This window comes from Paroedura picta, chromosome 8 (assembly GCF_049243985.1).
Source record: "Paroedura picta isolate Pp20150507F chromosome 8, Ppicta_v3.0, whole genome shotgun sequence".
Classification (NCBI taxonomy): Eukaryota; Metazoa; Chordata; class Lepidosauria; order Squamata; family Gekkonidae; genus Paroedura; species Paroedura picta.
This window is the reverse complement of record NC_135376.1, coordinates 87,805,642-87,823,328: the sequence shown is the minus strand read 5'-3', so window position 1 is coordinate 87,823,328 and position 17,687 is coordinate 87,805,642. Positions and strand designations below refer to the sequence as shown.

General features: G+C 44.6%; 1 protein-coding gene and 1 pseudogene across 4 annotated transcripts in view; both read left to right on the top strand.

Annotated features, from left to right (window-relative positions):
* CTNNA3 (catenin alpha 3) overlaps nucleotides 1-17,687 on the top strand; it is a 1,001,628-nt gene that overhangs the window by 861,522 nt on the left and 122,419 nt on the right. The gene's annotated exons all lie outside the window — the stretch shown is intronic.
* Nucleotides 6,944-7,118, top strand: LOC143844091 (U2 spliceosomal RNA; annotated as a pseudogene).

The window sequence follows — 17,687 nt, the reverse complement described above, 5'->3', positions numbered from 1 at the left end:
AATTCATATCTGTACTGGTGTAGGAATGTACAGATAGGATTAATTTGTGTGTTTTCCTTGTGAGTTCACTTGAGATACCCAGGATGACCAAACTGTGGCTCTTCAGATGTGCATGGACTACAATTAGCACGAATCCCTGGCAATTGGCCATGCTGGCAGGGGCTCATGGTAATTGTAGTCCATGGACAACTGGAGAGTCTCAGCTTGGCCACCCCTGTCCTAGAACATCAGAATCAAGGCTTCCTTCTTCACAAAATTTGTAAAACAAGTTATCCAGAGAAGCTGTTTTTGGACTTTCCTGTTCTGTGAATCACAGTAACCTTTTGTATGATTAGTCGCCGTCAAATTCCAGAATTTGAATTGATCCACAAGTTCCAGCTCCCCTGGAGTAAATGGCTACTTTGTAGGGTGGGCTCTGGGGCACTGTACCACACAGTGATCTTGCCCCTTCCCAAACCCCTCCTTCCATCTACCATATTCCCAGGTGCTTATCATCCCAGATCCCAAATGTCCCTTGCCTGGCTGCCGAACAGTCCTTCGATCTCCTGGCTATGATACACATGCCACATGATAAATAATAGTCTCTCAGAAATGTGTAGCAATGCAATTGCTGTTCTTTATCTACTTTATGTAACATTCGAGAACCTCTTTATCCTTGCCATTTAGACAATGCTCATGAGATATAGGAGACAGAAATGATGAACTGTGTTGTAGTTGTCATGTGCCCTGCCAATTCTTCCAGTTTTCTCCTGGATGGAGGCTGAGATTGCCAACTGCTTCAGCTCTTCTTGTCAAGCACTGACACTTCTCCACCCTCCCTTCTGATGCTTCTGTATTCTCCTCTGAAACCCTGTTCTGGCTGGTAATATTGCCATGATTTTGATGCATTTTGGACAATGGATCCCCTTCTGTTACAAAAGGTTTTGGTATATATTTATAGATTGGGGACTGTTCTACCTGTTTATGGGTGGGTGGGGGAAGCATAGAATGAGCCATGAACACCACTAAACAATCCAGAATTACTGGCAACCACCTGTTAACAGGATGAATTGAGTTTTGGGATGGACGTGAAACATCATTCTCCTTTTATTTTTATTCTGGCATATAAATAATGAGCCAAGGCAGCCTTTTGACTGGGGAGGAGCCCCTGGAATATTTTTCAGGCTTCGAGAACACCTGAAGTGATAAGGTGCCCCTTCAAAGAAGTGGGCACAGAAGTAGGATGCAGGAGCCAGCCAATCAATCGATCAATCAATTACCATTTCCATTGTGGAGAAAGAGACTAGTCCTATAGAGCAGTGGTCCCCAACCTTTTTCGGGCTGGGGACCAGGGGGGGGGGAGAGGAAGGCCCAGGCACCGGGGGGGGAGGGAAGCACAGGCACCGGCATGCCAGTGCCTGCAAACCAGCGCTGTGGGAGGGGGGGCACTGGCAGGCACAGGCTCAGCAGGTCCAAGACCGTAAAACAACCACCTGTACAAAATGGTTTCCTATGAAGAAATACATTTAGTATATTTGGAAGAAAATTATTTAAAAAGCTGTATCAAATCTTTGACCAGACTTTTCAGGGGACACAGAAGGGCTGTCCATTTGCTTCTGGATGGCTTATTTTTGTTGGCTGATCTGTCCCTGTCAAAAGCATTCAATCTCTATAGAAATCTCTATGGAAATTCAGCAGAATCTGATTAAGTCATTCTCCTTGGACATCTCAAATTTATACACACACAGACATATAACTGTATGTCATCTACACACAAACACACATGCAAGCTGACTTTTCCTTTTGCTATGGAAACAGGAGGTGCGCACCCTCCATTGCCTACACGTTTGGCATGATTTACGAAGTCAACACAATTTGCACATTCACAAGTGATGAATAATCAGAGTCAAACCGATATTCCATTGCTGAGCAAGCGACACTCATTAGCCAAGACTAATAATGATGGCTCAGAATGCAAGCATGACCAAATGACATTGGTGGTGTTCAATTACAGTAATGTTGCTTGCAGTGCCGTCCCAAGTAGAGTTACGTCCTTCTAAATCTGTTGGCATCAATGGGCTTAGAAGGGCACCAATGGACGTGTTTTGTGCTAATTATTGAATAGCGCTAATGGGCTGGGCACTTTGTCAAAAGGCATGTGACAAAATCCTGCCCAAGGCACTCAGAATGTCTAAGGCAACAATTTAGTTTCTCCCACTGATGGCTCTTGTTCATGTCAACCATGGGGGGAATTCTGTAGCAAAATACTGCAGGTTGTTGCCCAACCTGGATAGCCCAGGCTAGCTAGATCCCATCAGATTGACTCTGTTTAGTACTTGGATGGGAGACCATCAATCAAGGCCAGCGTTGTGATACAGAGGCAAGTAATGGCAAATCACTTCTGTGCATCCCTTGTCTTGAAGACCCTGGGGGGGGGAGGTGGTCACTACGAACTGGCTGCAATTTGACAACAAACAAAAGTGCAGACAGTATCAGCAAGTTCTCTTTTAGGCTTGGGTGTGTGCATGCGTTATTTCTGTTTTCATGTGTTGCTGTGGCAAACTTGTTCGTTTTGGCCCATCTTTGTTGCTGGCGTTCTTAACTAATTTTCTCCCTCATGCTAGTTAGACATAATTGTTATGCCCTGTATATACACACCACACATGGAAATTTGATCTCTGTGTGTGTTTTTAAAACCATACATTCCTTAGGAAACAGAAAATGGCACACAGAATAAAGATTCACAGGTGGGGTTTGCTCAAGGGAGAAGCAAGACTGAAACATGGATTTTTCGTGTCCCAGCAGAGGGGCTGCATCTCTGTTTTAGAAAACACAAATAAGCTCTGCAGCTGACTAAAAGAAAAGACTGAACAGGTGTCAGGTGGAATGTGTTTGTAGCATCCAACACTGTCCTATTCTCAATGAGCCAGTTAAAACCGTGATAGATATATGGATGGTTCCAGTGGGGCAAACTTTTTGATGTGCAGCATAGAAGTAAATCTGCACCATCTCTCTAGTCTTTTTCCTTCCTTCCTTCTCTTTTGGCTGATGCACCATTCCTTTCCCCCTTTTTTTGCTCCTCTGCTCTTTTGCTCTAAAAGGATGATGCGATGTGGCTGGCTGGGAAAGTCTGGAAAAACTTTATCCGTTATCCCTAAATGCATGGAGGGAAGATATAGACATACTGATGGGCCAGTTATTTTCTTACCCAAACCTGCAAATACTCCCAACTCTAATTCTGTACCTGAAGAGTCTCCAGCTAAGCCTGGCTGGGCCATGATTCATCTGTAAAATTTGAAGAGCTGTTGTTGTGCACTTGTGTTGTTGTGTAAACTGTCCACATGTGTTCACTAGTGACATCAAGTGGTCACTGGTGAGGTTGCAGTGGGAAAACCCCAAGCACATGTTTCGGGGATTCCTTTGTTTAAAGTGGGCTCCTTCCCTCTTCCTACTCCTTCAGGATGAGAAGCTCTTGGTGCTTTTACTGAAGCAAGGAGCAGCTACTGTTAGGTTCAGCTCTCTCCATTTGCTATGTAGGATGTAGTCCTGTCTGCAGCCAAGCTACAGAGATTCACAATGTGCTGCTTTTGTAACTACTCTTTAAGGTTTTAATATGTATTTGTAATTATTTCCTGGTAAAGATTACTCTCTTTTAAACCAGAGTGCTGTGAGTCTGGATCTGTGCCTCATCCACAAAAGCAACTAACGACTCCATACTTTCAAAATGCTCTGTTATTCTGCAGCTCGATTTCTCTGGAGGGTCTCAGGACCGAGCCAAGTCCAAAAGTCCCACTAGCATCTTGATAATTGTGGTATTTCAGTCACACACATTCAATTATACACATGTTGACTGTGACATGAGAATTGCTGAATATGTGTATAAAGAGAAATTCAGTCTGTGCTGTACGCAGCTTGTATTCATGTTCACTGGAACTTGTGAACCATTTTCTGAGAAATGTCAGCAATGCCCAAGCCGCATCCTTGCTGCACCTTGAGAAATGTCACCAGGCTTATTGAAACACAGTCTGGTTAAATCTCGTCTTTGGAACAACTGTGGAGTCTAAGCTAGTGAGCTGTGGATCTGCATGACCATCCACAGTACTAAGCAGATGGAAACACACAAATATGGTCCATGCTGTAGCCCTATAGCTGAATGGCATTGTGTATCACAATGCAGTGGCATGTCTATACAGTAGTAGCTGAATTTATTGTGTGTGGCCATTGGCCATCACAATGTAAAACATTTGGAATATCTAAATAGGCATGCACAATAACTTGTTGTTGTTGTTAGGTGTGAAGTCGTGTCCGACCCATCACGACCCCATGGACAATGATCCTCCAGGCCTTCCTGTCCTCTACCATTCCCTGGAGTCCATTTAAGTTTGCACCTACTGCTTCAGTGACTCCATCCAGCCACCTCATTCTCTGTCGTCCCCTTCTTCTTTTGCCCTCGATCGCTCCCAGCATTAGGCTCTTCTCCAGGGAGTCCTTCCTTCTCATGAGGTGGCCAAAGTATTTGAGTTTCATCTTCAGGATCTGGCCTTCTAAAGAGCAGTCAGGGCTGATCTCCTCTAGGACTGACCGGTTTGTTCGCCTTACAGTCCAAGGGACTTGCAAGAGTCTTCTCCAGCACCAGAGTTCAAAAGCCTCAATTCTTTGACGCTCGGCCTTCCTTATGGTCCAACTTTCGCAGCCATGCACTGCAACTGGGAATACCACAGCCTTGACTAGATGCACTTTTGTTGGCAGGGTGATGTCTCTGCTTTTTATGATGCTGTCTAGATTTGCCATAGCTTTCCTCCCCAGGAGCAAGCGTCTTTCAATTTCTTTGCTGCAGTCCCCATCTGCAGTGATCTTGGAGCCCAGGAAAATAAAATTTGTCACTATCTCCATTTCTTCCCCATCTATTTGCCAGGAATTGAGAGGGCTGGATGCCATGATCTTCGTTTTCTTGACAATAACTATCTATGCAATTTCCCACTTTAGGAAGGGAATTTGTTTGGGGAATCTGCTTCTATCCATGCAGTTCCTTCTTAAAAGTGTTCTTATCTTCCTTTCTCTAAATGGTGATGGAGCTTCCAACCGTAAATCATAATATTTTAGACAATAAATCTATGAAGTTGCTCAAGCCCTCAATATTATTATTTTCCCCCTTTCCTGAGTCTCTGTTCTGCGTTGAGATGCAGGAAAACAATGGCAAATAACATTTGTGTTAATCCGCTGCCAATTACACAATTATTCCTGGGCCTCTCAGAGCCAGTTTACTATATGAATCGGTATTACAGTACCTCACCAATAACTATTTTTTCTCCATGGAGAAGAGTGCATTTTCCATGTCCTCATACAGTAAAAGCTATTCTCTGATTTAAGCAATAATAAGCCCTAGAGGAAATTAACAATATGCTGCAATAATGAAAAACAAGCATAATGATTATTGGATTTTTTTCGCTTCCATTTGACAGGGCTTAGTTATCTAATTAGCATTACAATGCAATTCCTATAGAGCTCTAATCTGTATTGAAATTTATGGTCCTTGCAGAAATAGGACACATTTGTACCTCCGAGGGAGAATGCTATAGGAACGGTTTTCCAAGGCGATCAGCCCTCCTGTATTTCATCAAAGAAGTTTTTTTTTTTACATGACTTCATCAAAAAACCCTGTCGTTTATCTTCAGTTGTGCTTAAGCTTCTGTGAAATAAAATTGTCGCTTCCCAGGTTGCGAATGTTTTTATTTGCTCTGTAGCCGGCACTCCCACAGCACTGGCTTATGGCACCTCTGCTTATGTTCCCGTTTGCTTGCATTGCAGTCACCAATGACCGCGATCACATATTCATTTACAAAATAACAGGGTTTCAAATTGCCCATAAAGATGTCGCACTTGCTGACCCTGTGCTGACAGGGCATTGGTTGAATTGGAACGGGGAAGGGACTGTGCCGGAAGACAGTGGAACTCCAACTCGTACAACTCGTGCAAATAAGGTTGCCGCTCAGAAGTTGGGATGTGGCCTGCCCATCTGCATCTTGAGTACATTTGAGCCCCAGTCCCCAAATTCTGATGGGTTTGTCAGAGACTATCCCGCCCCCTGCCATAGTATCAACCACCCTTCCTTCATCAGTTGCACTGATACATAGAATCATAGAGTAGGAAGGGATCTCCTGGGTCATCTAGTCCAATCCCCTGCACTATGCAGGACACTCACAACCCTATCGCTCACCCACTGTAGCCTGCCACCCATTTGCCTTCACAGAATCAGCCTATCTGTCAGATGGCTGTCCAGCATCTGTTTAAAAATTTTGAAAGAACGAGAACCCACCACATCCTGAGGAAGCCTGTTCCACTGAGAAACCACTCTAACCGTCAGGAACTTCTTCCAGATGTTTATACGGAATTTCTTTTGCATTAATTTCATCCCATTGGTTCTAGTCCATCCCTCCGGGGCAAGAAAGAATAACTCTGCTCCCTCCTCCATATGACACCATTTTAAATACTTGAAAATGGCTATCAGATCCCCTACTCTCAGTTACATGCTCTCAGTTTCAGGGGCACTTGCTTCCCTTTGGCTGAGATGGCAATAAAGAGCATTAAGAGCTGGCAACTAGAATCTACTTAGGGTCCCCGGCCCCAAATAAATAAACCTGGCCCCATCCAGAGGACTGGCCTCAAGTTCAGTCCTTGGTAGGTCTACAGACCCAACATGAAGAGCATTTTATTTTTATTGTATCCAACAGCTGAGTTGAAACAGATGCAGCCTTACAACTTGGATTATGTCACCTGGGAATGTGAAGTTCAACAAGAAGCAGATTTAAAATGATGATGTTGCATGAATTTTAAAATGGCGGCTGGTGTTGCTGAGCTTGTTGAGAACGTTTCCTGCATGAAAGACTGATGATTCAGAATGCCACTGTGCTAAGATTAAAAGAAAGAATAGCAGCTGCGTAGGTCACTCAGTTTTACCTGGTGCATCACTTCTTGGCCTTTGGGCTAAGATCAACTGTAGTATCTGTTCTTATCAGTTTAATATCTGATACGTCCTCTATCTGAGGACTATATATTAAATGGATTTTTGGAACAGGGATTTTTGGAAGTCTATGGTGGAAGTCTATGGTCTATGGTGGCCACACAGAGGACAAAAAGACGGCCAGTTTGGTGTAGTGCTTAGGAGTGTGGACTTCTAATGTGGCATGCCTGGTTCGATTCTGCACTCCCCCACATGGGTGACCTTGGGCTCGCCATGGCACTGATAAAACTGTTTTAACCTAGCAGTGACATCAGGGCTCTCTCAGCCTCACCTCCCTCACAGGGGGTCTGTTGTGTGGAGAGGAAAAGGAAGGCAATTGTAAGCCACTTTGAGACTCCTTTGGGTAGAGAAAAGTGGCATATAAGAACTAAATCTTCTTCTTCTTCAGTAATATCAGGGCTCTCTCAGCCTCACCTCCCACACAGGGTGTCTGTTGTGGGGGGAGGAAAGGGAAGGCGAATGTAAGCCGCTTGGAGACTCCTTTGGGTAGAGAAAAGTGGCATATAACAATGAACTTCTTCTTCAGTAATCTCAGGGCACCTCCCTCACAGGGGGTCTGTTGTGTGGAGAGGGAAAGGAAGGCAATTGTAAGCCACTTTGAGACTCCTTTGGGTAGAGAAAAGTGGCATATAACAATGAACTTCTTCAGTAATCTCAGGGCACTCTCAGCCTCACCTTCCTCACAGGATGTCTGTTTTGGGGAGAGGAAAGGGAAGGTGACTGGGGGGGGGGGGGTTATGTCATTGCATATTTGAATGGAAGACCATCAAGGAAGTCTATGGTGGCCACACAGAGGCTGGCAATGGCAAGCCACCTGGAATACCTTTTACCCACCTGGAATACCTTTTACCTTGGAAACCCAATGGGGTCACCATAAATTGCCTGCAACACAGTTGGTACTTTCCACCACCTTATAATTGCTTAACAGCTTATAGGCATATCAGCCAAACACTGCACCAAACGGATCCCAGTGAAAAGATCAATATCACTTTTTTTGTAGTATCCCCATAGCCAGGGCAGAATTGAAATATGCAGAAAACTACAGATGCCCCAATTCTACCATTAATTTTAGCAGCTATCTTGGTTTAACACAGGCGTGGCCAAACCAGTATGGACATCTGGAGAACCACAGTTTAGCCACCCTCTGTTAAAACAAGGGAGTTTCTAAAATTAATTGTAGAATTTGAACATCTGGAGTTTGTAGAACTAGAGCATCTGGAGAGCCCCAGTTTGGCTACCCTTGGTAGAACTGGAACACATTACAGAGGAAAGTTCTGAAACTACTACTGAATAGAAACCTGCCTTTTTCTCTGCTTGGAATATACAGAGCTAGTGGGTGTGAGATTTTTAAAAATATAATACATGGTTTATATTCATGGTTGCTTATTTTGGCCATGAATCTTCAATGCAAATTATCTATTGGAATGGAAAGTTCAATGGAAAATAAGTTCAGTGATGCTATAAGAGAAGGGAGAAAAGCAATTATAAGTTTCTGAAATGCTTTGTGCTTGGTTTTATTTTATTTTTTGAGCCAGTGAAGATGCTGTATTTTAATTCTTTTTCTTCACTTACGTATATGTTGCTGATGGAACAATCAAATTTATTGTGATCTCTCGAGAACACCATTTTCCCATGTGCTGTGTTAGGCAATGAGGTAATTTCCTTTCAGTCATGTGATCAAATCCAGCAAGAATGATTAGGGCACAAAAAATACCTGATCCATGACAGTCCAGTTGCCATCTTTTGAGAAAGAAGAGTCTCTGCTCACTATGGAACGCAAAACTTGACTCCATTGACAATTAGAAGCTTTGCTGGAACATGTTAATATGCTCAGTTAATATCTGCCACTTGGAACCACCTGCCCCTTTTATTCACTGGCATGAGAGTAGGTGTGCATTTGAAGGGGACAATGAAATGTATGTTTCCTTTCCAACTGGGTGTTGAAAGAGTCCCCTTTCATTTGCTTTATCCCGCTCAGTTTTTGAGTGGTCATTTTATCTACAAGCCTAGTTTGAGGACTGAGTAGGTAGGAACACTGATATCTTTACTTTAATTAAGAAACTGGGTGAGTACCCTGGGGTATCTCATAATAGATAAAGGTTCCCAAACCTTTTATACCTGACAAGACAGGGGATTGGGAAGGGGACACCAATTGGGTTGGATTTTACAGGTTCAACCCTACTGTTAGTCAACATGGCAGGCTGGGGTGGAAGTTCCTCTTGGCATACTAGTGTGTGTGCAGCCAGGAAAAGCTCGGGATAGCTGGAATGCCTCTTGAAGTTTTAAGCCAGGATGGGAGGCCATGTTGGCATTTTCAAGCGACCTTTAATCAAATGTCCTATTTAAGGACAGGACAAGCAAGAAAGAAACAAAAGGAGTGAATTGTGAGTCCTCATTCTCCAGGTCAACAGCCTATTTAGCCTCCAGTCAGCCAGAAAGCAAGGGAGAAAGCATCTAGCACAGGGTTTCCAAATTAAGGTACCTAAAAGGACCCTCAAGAGCCTCTTGTGGCGCAGAGTGGTAAGGCAGCGATATACTGTCTGAATCTGTCTGCCCATGAGGTTGGGAGTTCGATCCCAGCAGCTGGCTCAAGGTCGACTCAGCCTTCCAAACTTCTGAGGTCGGTAAAATGAGTACCCAGCTTGCTGGGGGGTAAACGGTGATGACTGGGGAAGGTACTGGCAAACCACCCCGTATTGAGTCTGCCAAGAAAACGCTAGAGGGCGTCACCCCAAGGGTCAGACATGACTCGGTGCTTGCACAGGGGATACCTTTACCTTTACCTTTAAAAGGACCCTCAATGGTACCATGGCATGGTTTTTTTTTTCAAAATGGCAGCTGGTGAGAGCCCTCCCACCCTGTGCCTGCTGTTTCTGGCTCTGATCAAAGGGGTAAGAAAACATTTTTAATTTTTTTAAAATATTGAAAACCATCTACTCTTATTGGGCAGATTGATTTTTCCCCTCCCTAAGTGGCCAGTGATAGGCCTAGAGGGGTGGGAAGGGGAGGGCCCCTGACCATTTAAACCTTTGCTGGTCAAGGCACCTCTCATTTCCAGGGAGTGTAGCAGGGACACATGGCCAGCTGACATCATTTCCTGGCATCTTGAAAGCCATTTAAAAAAAAAAACATGCCATGGTACCATTGAGGGTCCTTTTAGGTACCTTAATTTGGAGACCCTGGGCTAGATGCTTTCTCCCTTGCTTTCTGGCTGACTGGAGGCTAAATAGGCTCACAACTTATGCCTGACAAATATTTCAGCAGTACTTACATGGTCAAAAGATTGAAAAAGGATACTTCTGGGACAAAGATTAAAAAGTTACCCTTACAAAATAGGATACTTACAAGATGAGCTCTAAAAAAGAGTTAACAGTGGCTATAGACAACAGTGGCTATAGACAATAGGGCTTCAAAATGAAAAAAAATCTCAAGTCACATGTAATCAAGAGACAGCAAAAATAGATCTGTTCTATGTGATCAGCAACTTACATTGGTTGTTGGTTAGTTAACCAATCAAATGTATAGCAAATGATATTTATTAACCAGATGATTCAGTCAATCACATGAATTTGCCAGTTATGCAAAACACCCTGCAGCTGCGTTGGATCCAATTGAACCAATACCTTCTCCCACCTTCTCATGGGCTTGGGCACTACTAGATGGATTGTACTCTCCAAGATACTTATTTTGAAACTGACAGGCCTAATGGTATGACCAGCACCTGGGTTACCTCCCATCTCCTTTATCTGAATCTTTGAAGCTCACAAGGAGTTTGACCTTAGTTGACCTCAGCCTGAACCATTATCTGAATGTAATAAACTGCTTAAGGGAGCCAGTTTCTTGATAGGCATGCCCTCAGGAAGCCCAGTAAGTAGGGTAATAGGTAGGGGACATTTATCACAGATCAATTGTTAGTCAATAAACCCAGTTATATCCACTTCCCATTTGTGCTACCTTCATTAATTAGGAAGCCCATTAAACTGTTCATTCCTTTTCCTTGTCTGTTTTATGTTCTCCTAGCAGTACTACCAACACAATGTCAGTTATATTTCTCTGGCCATGAGACCAGCGCACATTATACACACATTGGATAATGCACTTTCAATGTACTTTTGAAACAGATTGTCCCGTTCCACACAGGGAATCCAAAAGCACACTGCAAGTGCATTATCCAGTGTGTGCGGAATGGGCCCTAGACTCCTTACATTTTAGTAACATAATATGGTGATTCTTGGCATGGCATCTAAGAGACAGAATTTAATGATAGCAGGCAACAACTGTATTTTGATTCAGACATCATGCAAAGCCTTGATTTGATTTACTTAAAGTGCCTGTGGTTTATGTGATCGTTTGAATGCCGATCAGTTCACCACTTACTGTAATCCATGTGTTGAAATTATGGATGGAAGTAAATTTATTAACCAGACTTGACTTGTTCTTAGCACCAACCTCCCTCCTGCAATGCAGCTGGGCTTCTGCGGATGCCAATGAAACCACCATTTGTTGAGGTAAACCAGGGCTTTCATAGTCACCTGAGACCCAGATGACGGGAAATCAGCATGGACATTGAAGGTAGGACGTTGAAGTCTCCCAAGAAAATAAGTCTTGGGTACTGCAATGCTCAGGCAGTCACTACCTCCAGGAGGCTTGACAGGTCATCTGTACACCAACCAAATGACCAAATTCTCCACTGAACCCCACTCAATGCCAACAAACTCCACTCCCAAGATCAGTGGTCTCGGGAGAGCCCTTTAGGAGAAAGCCTCCTGGATAAAGAATGCCTACCCCCCTCCCCATGGGGCTGAGAGTGATGAAGGACAGAAAAGCCAGACAGAGCCAAATCTTTCAGGGTGACTTTTTCACCCTCTCACACCTGGGGATGATATGGAGGTTAGAGGGGCAGTGAGTGTATCCCGGCATATGACTGTGAGAACTCCAAGACCGGAGCCTTAGGGAACCATTATAACTCACTGCTCTTTTGTCCCACCTCCAACCATTGTAATAACTCCCATGGCCCATTATTGTTGGTATCCCCAGCCCAAGTGGGGCCCCTCCACTAGCTCCCCCTACTCTGGCAAGCATCCTGGAAGGGAACCAGTCGTAGCACTAAAATTACCCACCCCCACCCAACACCCCCGACCACCCCTCAACCTTCACAGCCAGCCACACCATTCCCTACCTAATTATAGATAACTAATTAATTAATTAGTCCAGGAGAGACTATTCCCCAGATCCCCCTTACCGGAGGGGCTCAGTCAGGATGGCCTCCCCCGGAGGCTGTGAAAGCTCGACAGTGAAGAAATTGGAGAGGAGGAGAATGGATTTGTTTGAACTCTGGTGCTGGCAAAGGTTTTTGCAGATTCCATGGACAGCAAAAGTCACAAACAAGAAAATACTAGAGCACATACTGGAAGGCAAAATCACGAAACTCTTGCTCACTTCCTTTGGCCATGTTATGCTATCCAACTTGATGGAGAGGGCAATTATGGTAGGACTGGTGAATTGTTAAAGGAAACCAGGCCGACAAAGAACATGGTGGTTATTCATGATCAAAACGGACACCAGCCAGACTATTATTCTAAAAGAATAACTAACCAAAAGAAGAAGTGCAAGATTTAAAAAATACAAACATGCTGACATTTAACCCATGGAATCTCTGAGTGTTGAATCTGACTGATTGCCTAACATTATCATCAAAAAGAACTGGAGCTAGCCTGGGCTCATTCACACATTGCATAATGCACTTTCATTGCAGTTTTAAAGTAGATATTCTTATTTTGCACAGGTAAACCCATCTGCCAAAGCACATTGGAAATGTGTTATCCAATGTGTGTGGAATGAGTGATAGATTTCCCAGGCTAGCCTGATCTTGTTACATCTCCAAAGCTACAAATGGTTAACCTGCTTGGTAGCTTAGTACTTGGATAGAAGACCTCCAAGGAACTCAAGGGTTGCTACACAGAGGAAGGCCGTGTCAACCATCCCTATTTATATCTTACCTCGGAAACACTCTAGGATTGCTGTAAGTCAGCTGCAACTCGATGACGCTTTCCACCGCCACCAAAGAGAAACAAGAGCAGTCAAGTGTAGTGCTCACTTCCAAAGGAGCAGGCCACCTCTTCTATTGAACAGCAGTTTGGTCCTTCAGCAGTGGGGTCTTCAAAGGCAATTCAGACTTCAGTGGAAATCCAGCTGTGTGCTCAACTTCCATATCCTTGTGAAGATAACTTCCCCCTAGGACTGGAGTAGAAACTTAAATTCTCTATTTCATTGCATGACTGTCGCCTCATCTCTTATTTTGCACCTAGGGACTTGCACCTGGAAACTCAGAACAAAAAAACCCCCAAAACCCACTTGCTACCAGCTAGCCTCTTGTGGCACAGAATGGTAAGGCAGCAGACATGCAGTCTGAACCTCTGCCCTTGAGGCTGGGAGTTCAATCCCAGCAGCCGGCTCAAGGTTGACTCAGACTTCCATCCTTCCGAGGTCGGTAAATGAGTACCCAGCTTGCTGGGGGGTAAACGGTAATGACTGGGGAAGGCACTGGCAAGCCACCCCGTATTGAGACTGCCATGAAAACGCTAGAGTGCATCACCCCAAGGGTCAGGCATGACTCGGTGCTTGCACAGGGGATACCATTACCTTTACCTTTTAGGTAGAAAGCTCAGACATACAAGCACCACACTTGATCCTTTCTCCTTTCAAGGCCCCAAGAGCTCTATCACAGCATCTGTGAATGGATTTCAGAGCAGCAGAGGCAAGGACTTTCTTTAGAACCTCTTTCTGAACTAGCAAGAAAGTATCGAATCAGCCTGGCAGAATGTTGTTTTACTAGTTGTGGAAGGGATCCAGGAAGGTTTCCCAAACCTCCAAGGAACATTTTAAGAATGTATTTCTTTAAAAAAATGTCTTCCCACTAGATGGAGCACATGCATGTCAGCTCGGTAGGCAAAGGGGAAACGAGCCGGACAATTTTGTTGGGAAATAAAACTGAGACTGTTGTCTTAGCAATTACTTCATTGCAGTGCCAGTTTGGTACCTTAGAGTTTTCCTGGGAGTTTTTATCACATTTGCAGCAGGGTAGAGCTTGGGATGCTGAGATAGCAGGCGGGCAGTTCTGTGACAGTAATGAGATTGCAGAGGCAGACCGAAACATTTTCTGCATCGGCTACGTTTGCAGTGCAGTTAACTTTTGGTCCTCTGACCTAGAAAGAATACACCAGCATGTGCTGATGAGTGCCTGCAGCATCATGTTCACTGAGGCCTTGGTGAACTGACTATATGAGGGGTAGTCAAACTGCAGCCCTCCAGATGTCCATGGACTACAATTTCCATGAGCAAAGGCTGGCAGGGACTCATGGGAATTGTAGTCCATGGACATCTGGAGGGCCGCAGTTTGACTACCCCTGGACTAGATTATCTTTCAATGATGCTGGGAAATGTGTGGAAATTAGGAGCTCAGTGTTTTGTTTTTATTTATTTTTTTGCTGGTCCTGCAGACAACTTGCAGAATGCAAAAGTAATGATAGATTCTAGCAACTGACCGATCTGTGCAAATATCTGAAGGACGATGTGTTGATCCAGGGAAGCCAGCACAGATTTGTCTCCAACAGATCCTGGTAGACCAACCTGATTTCGTTCTTTGCTTCAGTGCTGATGGTGCAGCCCTCCCTGGGCACCGCTGAAGGAGCTACCCAACGCAGGAGTCGGCCCCCCAGGCCTCCGGGCTGGGGGAACCTGGGGGGGATTTACCCCTGGTTGTGCTGTGCTGCATTGGGGGGAGTGCGACATCAGGTGCCATGGGGCAGCATCACAAGATGCTGAGGCAAGGAATAGAGTTGGAAAAAACTCAGCGGGAAGGAAACTGGGGGAGTAGATTAGGAAGAGGGATAAGAGTCGGGAGGAAGGGTAGAGCTAGGGGGTGGGTAGAAGAGATGGAATAGAGATGCAGATGGAGAGTGAGAGAGATAGAGCCAAGGAGTGTGAGGGAAACAGACAAAGGAGGGAGAGAGTGAGAAAAGAAGGGAGAGACACCTGTGAGCAAGAAAAGGGCGCCAGCCTCATTGGAGAGAAGCCCCTGCCTGAGAGTGCAAGGCAAGAGGCATCCAGCAGTGGGAGTGTCAGTCGCTCTGTCAGGGAGGGCTGGCAAGTTTGGGATGTCAATCCCCCCCCCTATAGCTGTAGAGGGGTCAGGGCATTGGTAGGGCACCAGGACCCTGCCCCGTTCTTCCTGATGTATAACACACCTAAATAAATGCAGAGGCCCCAAGGGGGCGCTAGAAGACTACTTTGTGTTGGAGTTTCTCCTGTCCACTTATGGCTGAGAGCCCTGACCCACAGGGGGCACTCTGCAAGCCCCACAGATTCTATGCTGAATTCTGTCATTTTTGCCTAACCTGCTTTGGTCACTGAGTTCGGTACAGGCCTTGCCATAGTGCTGAAATTGAGCTTAGTGGCTTTGGAACAGTGATTTCTTTCACTCCAGAGTCACCAGACATGTAGCAGGACTATGCAATCCCCATTTATTTGTAACAACAGAAGGTTGTTATGGGTGTTGTTAAACCAAAGTATGCCATAAAATCCGACAAACCAATGAGTCTGGATCATCACGGAGCACTTCTTGCCTCTTCTTTGGGCCATTGGGCCTTTGTATTTGCTTACACAGCTGGGTGAATTTAGGACAATGCCTACCTTGAGAGTCTGTGTAGCCTCTCCATTTCTTAGTCTTCATAGCTGAGTGTCTTGATTATTACAGTTTGGAGGGTTTAATACATATATGAGGATTTGGGTTATAAATGTGCTGTAAGAGGTTTACGAATAATAGTTTGGGGAAATCCTGGCTTTCAGATGAATAATGCAGGAACAGTCATACCTGTGTGTGTGAGAGAGTGTGTGATTACTGCCTAAAAAATAAGCAGAAGCAAATACATTTATGGGAAAAAAGGCTTGGTAAATGTGGGTGAGAAGATTGCCAGTGTCAGCCAGTGGATAGGTAGATCATACACAAGCTGAGTGATGTCCTCTGTTGTTCTTGTTCAACTCACACAGGATCATCATCCATTCAGAGAAGACAACTAGAGTTATCACACATGCTTGTTTTGTTCAGTAGGGAATGCAACCAAGTTCTTCTAAGGTAAAGGTAAAGGTATCCCGTGTGCAAGCACCGAGTCATGTCTGACCCTTGGGGTGACGCCCTCCGGCGTTTTCATGGCAGACTCAATACGGGGTGGTTTGCCAGTGCCTTCCCCAGTCATTACCGTTTACCCCCCAGCAAGCTGGGTACTCATTTTACCAACCTCGGAAGGATGGAAGGCTGAGTCAACCTTGAGCCGGCTGCTGGGATCGAACTCCCAACCTCATGTGCAGACAGCTTCAGACAGCATGTCTCTGCCTTACCACTCTGTGCCACAAGAGGCTCTAAAGTTCTTCTAAAGAAGGCCAAATGGAAGCCCACTGACTTGAGAACAAGCCTTTCTAAATTCAGCAGAAGTTACTTGGGCACAGAATTAAGTTAAGGAGAACTAATGCAGGCGACATCCCCATGGCAACCATTTTCTGAGTTCAGTCCATTGTCACTGTGAGTAAAGAGGCATTGGTAGTAGCAATGAAGCAGCTACACCATAGTTTTCCCTGCACATTCCTTGCCTCGGCTGCCAGTAGCCACCCTTCCATTAACACAAGCGACCAGGGGGATTTGAGTTTTCCATATATTTAAAAAAATGGCAGTTGACATACATGGTTATTGTGATAGGTCAATAACTGATTTTATGTATTGTGCTTGATCCATACCAGTCTGGCTTCCATCCTAGCCATGGGGTGGACAAGGTGTTGGTCATCTTGGTGGATGATCTCCAGAACCAGCTGGTTCAGGGCGGATTGACGATACTCGTACTGGTACACCTGGCCTCAACCCAGGTCAGAGCCTTTTTGGTCCTCACCCTGACCTGGTGGAATAAGTTCCTGGAAGAGCTGAGGGCCCTGATTAAGCGGTCAAATTACTGCGGAGCCTGTAAATAATAGCTCTCCCACCAGGACTTGGGTTGAGGCTGGGTTGAGGCTTGGCCCACCCCCCAGGTTTTTTTTCACTACATCATCTACTGAACCCTTTGTGGATGTTATGGAGTGGGTGGATGACTCCCCTTATTTTTCTGGTGGGTAGTTTTAAAGTTTGGGGATATTATTTTAATATAAATATTAAAAATAATATTAAAATATTAATATAATTAATATTCATATAATTAATATTAATATTAAAATTATCATTTTATTAATAATAGTAATAATAAACCAGCTCCTATTCTATCATGCCTTAGCTAACTCAAGACAGATCACAGCATTCTTACATTGCATACAAACTTAAAATTCAATCCAAAATATGATATAGTTAAAATTCAGAACACAAGTTTCTAATATTGCTCATAAATCCTGTCCTATCATTGAGGAGGGAGTCTATCACTTCCCTAGGAGATCCAATTTGCAGGTGCTGATGTAGGCAGGGAAGTCTCGAAGATGGTGGTTCTTATTTGGCTCAACCAACATTCCAGCAGAAGCCCTGCAGAACTGTCCTAAGTCCCTCAGGACTCTGATGTTATTTGGCAAAGTGTTCCAACAGGCTGGGGCCAGGCCTGGCTCTGTTTGAGGCCAATATGATCTTCTTAGAGCCAGGGATCCAAAGTAGATTTTGGTT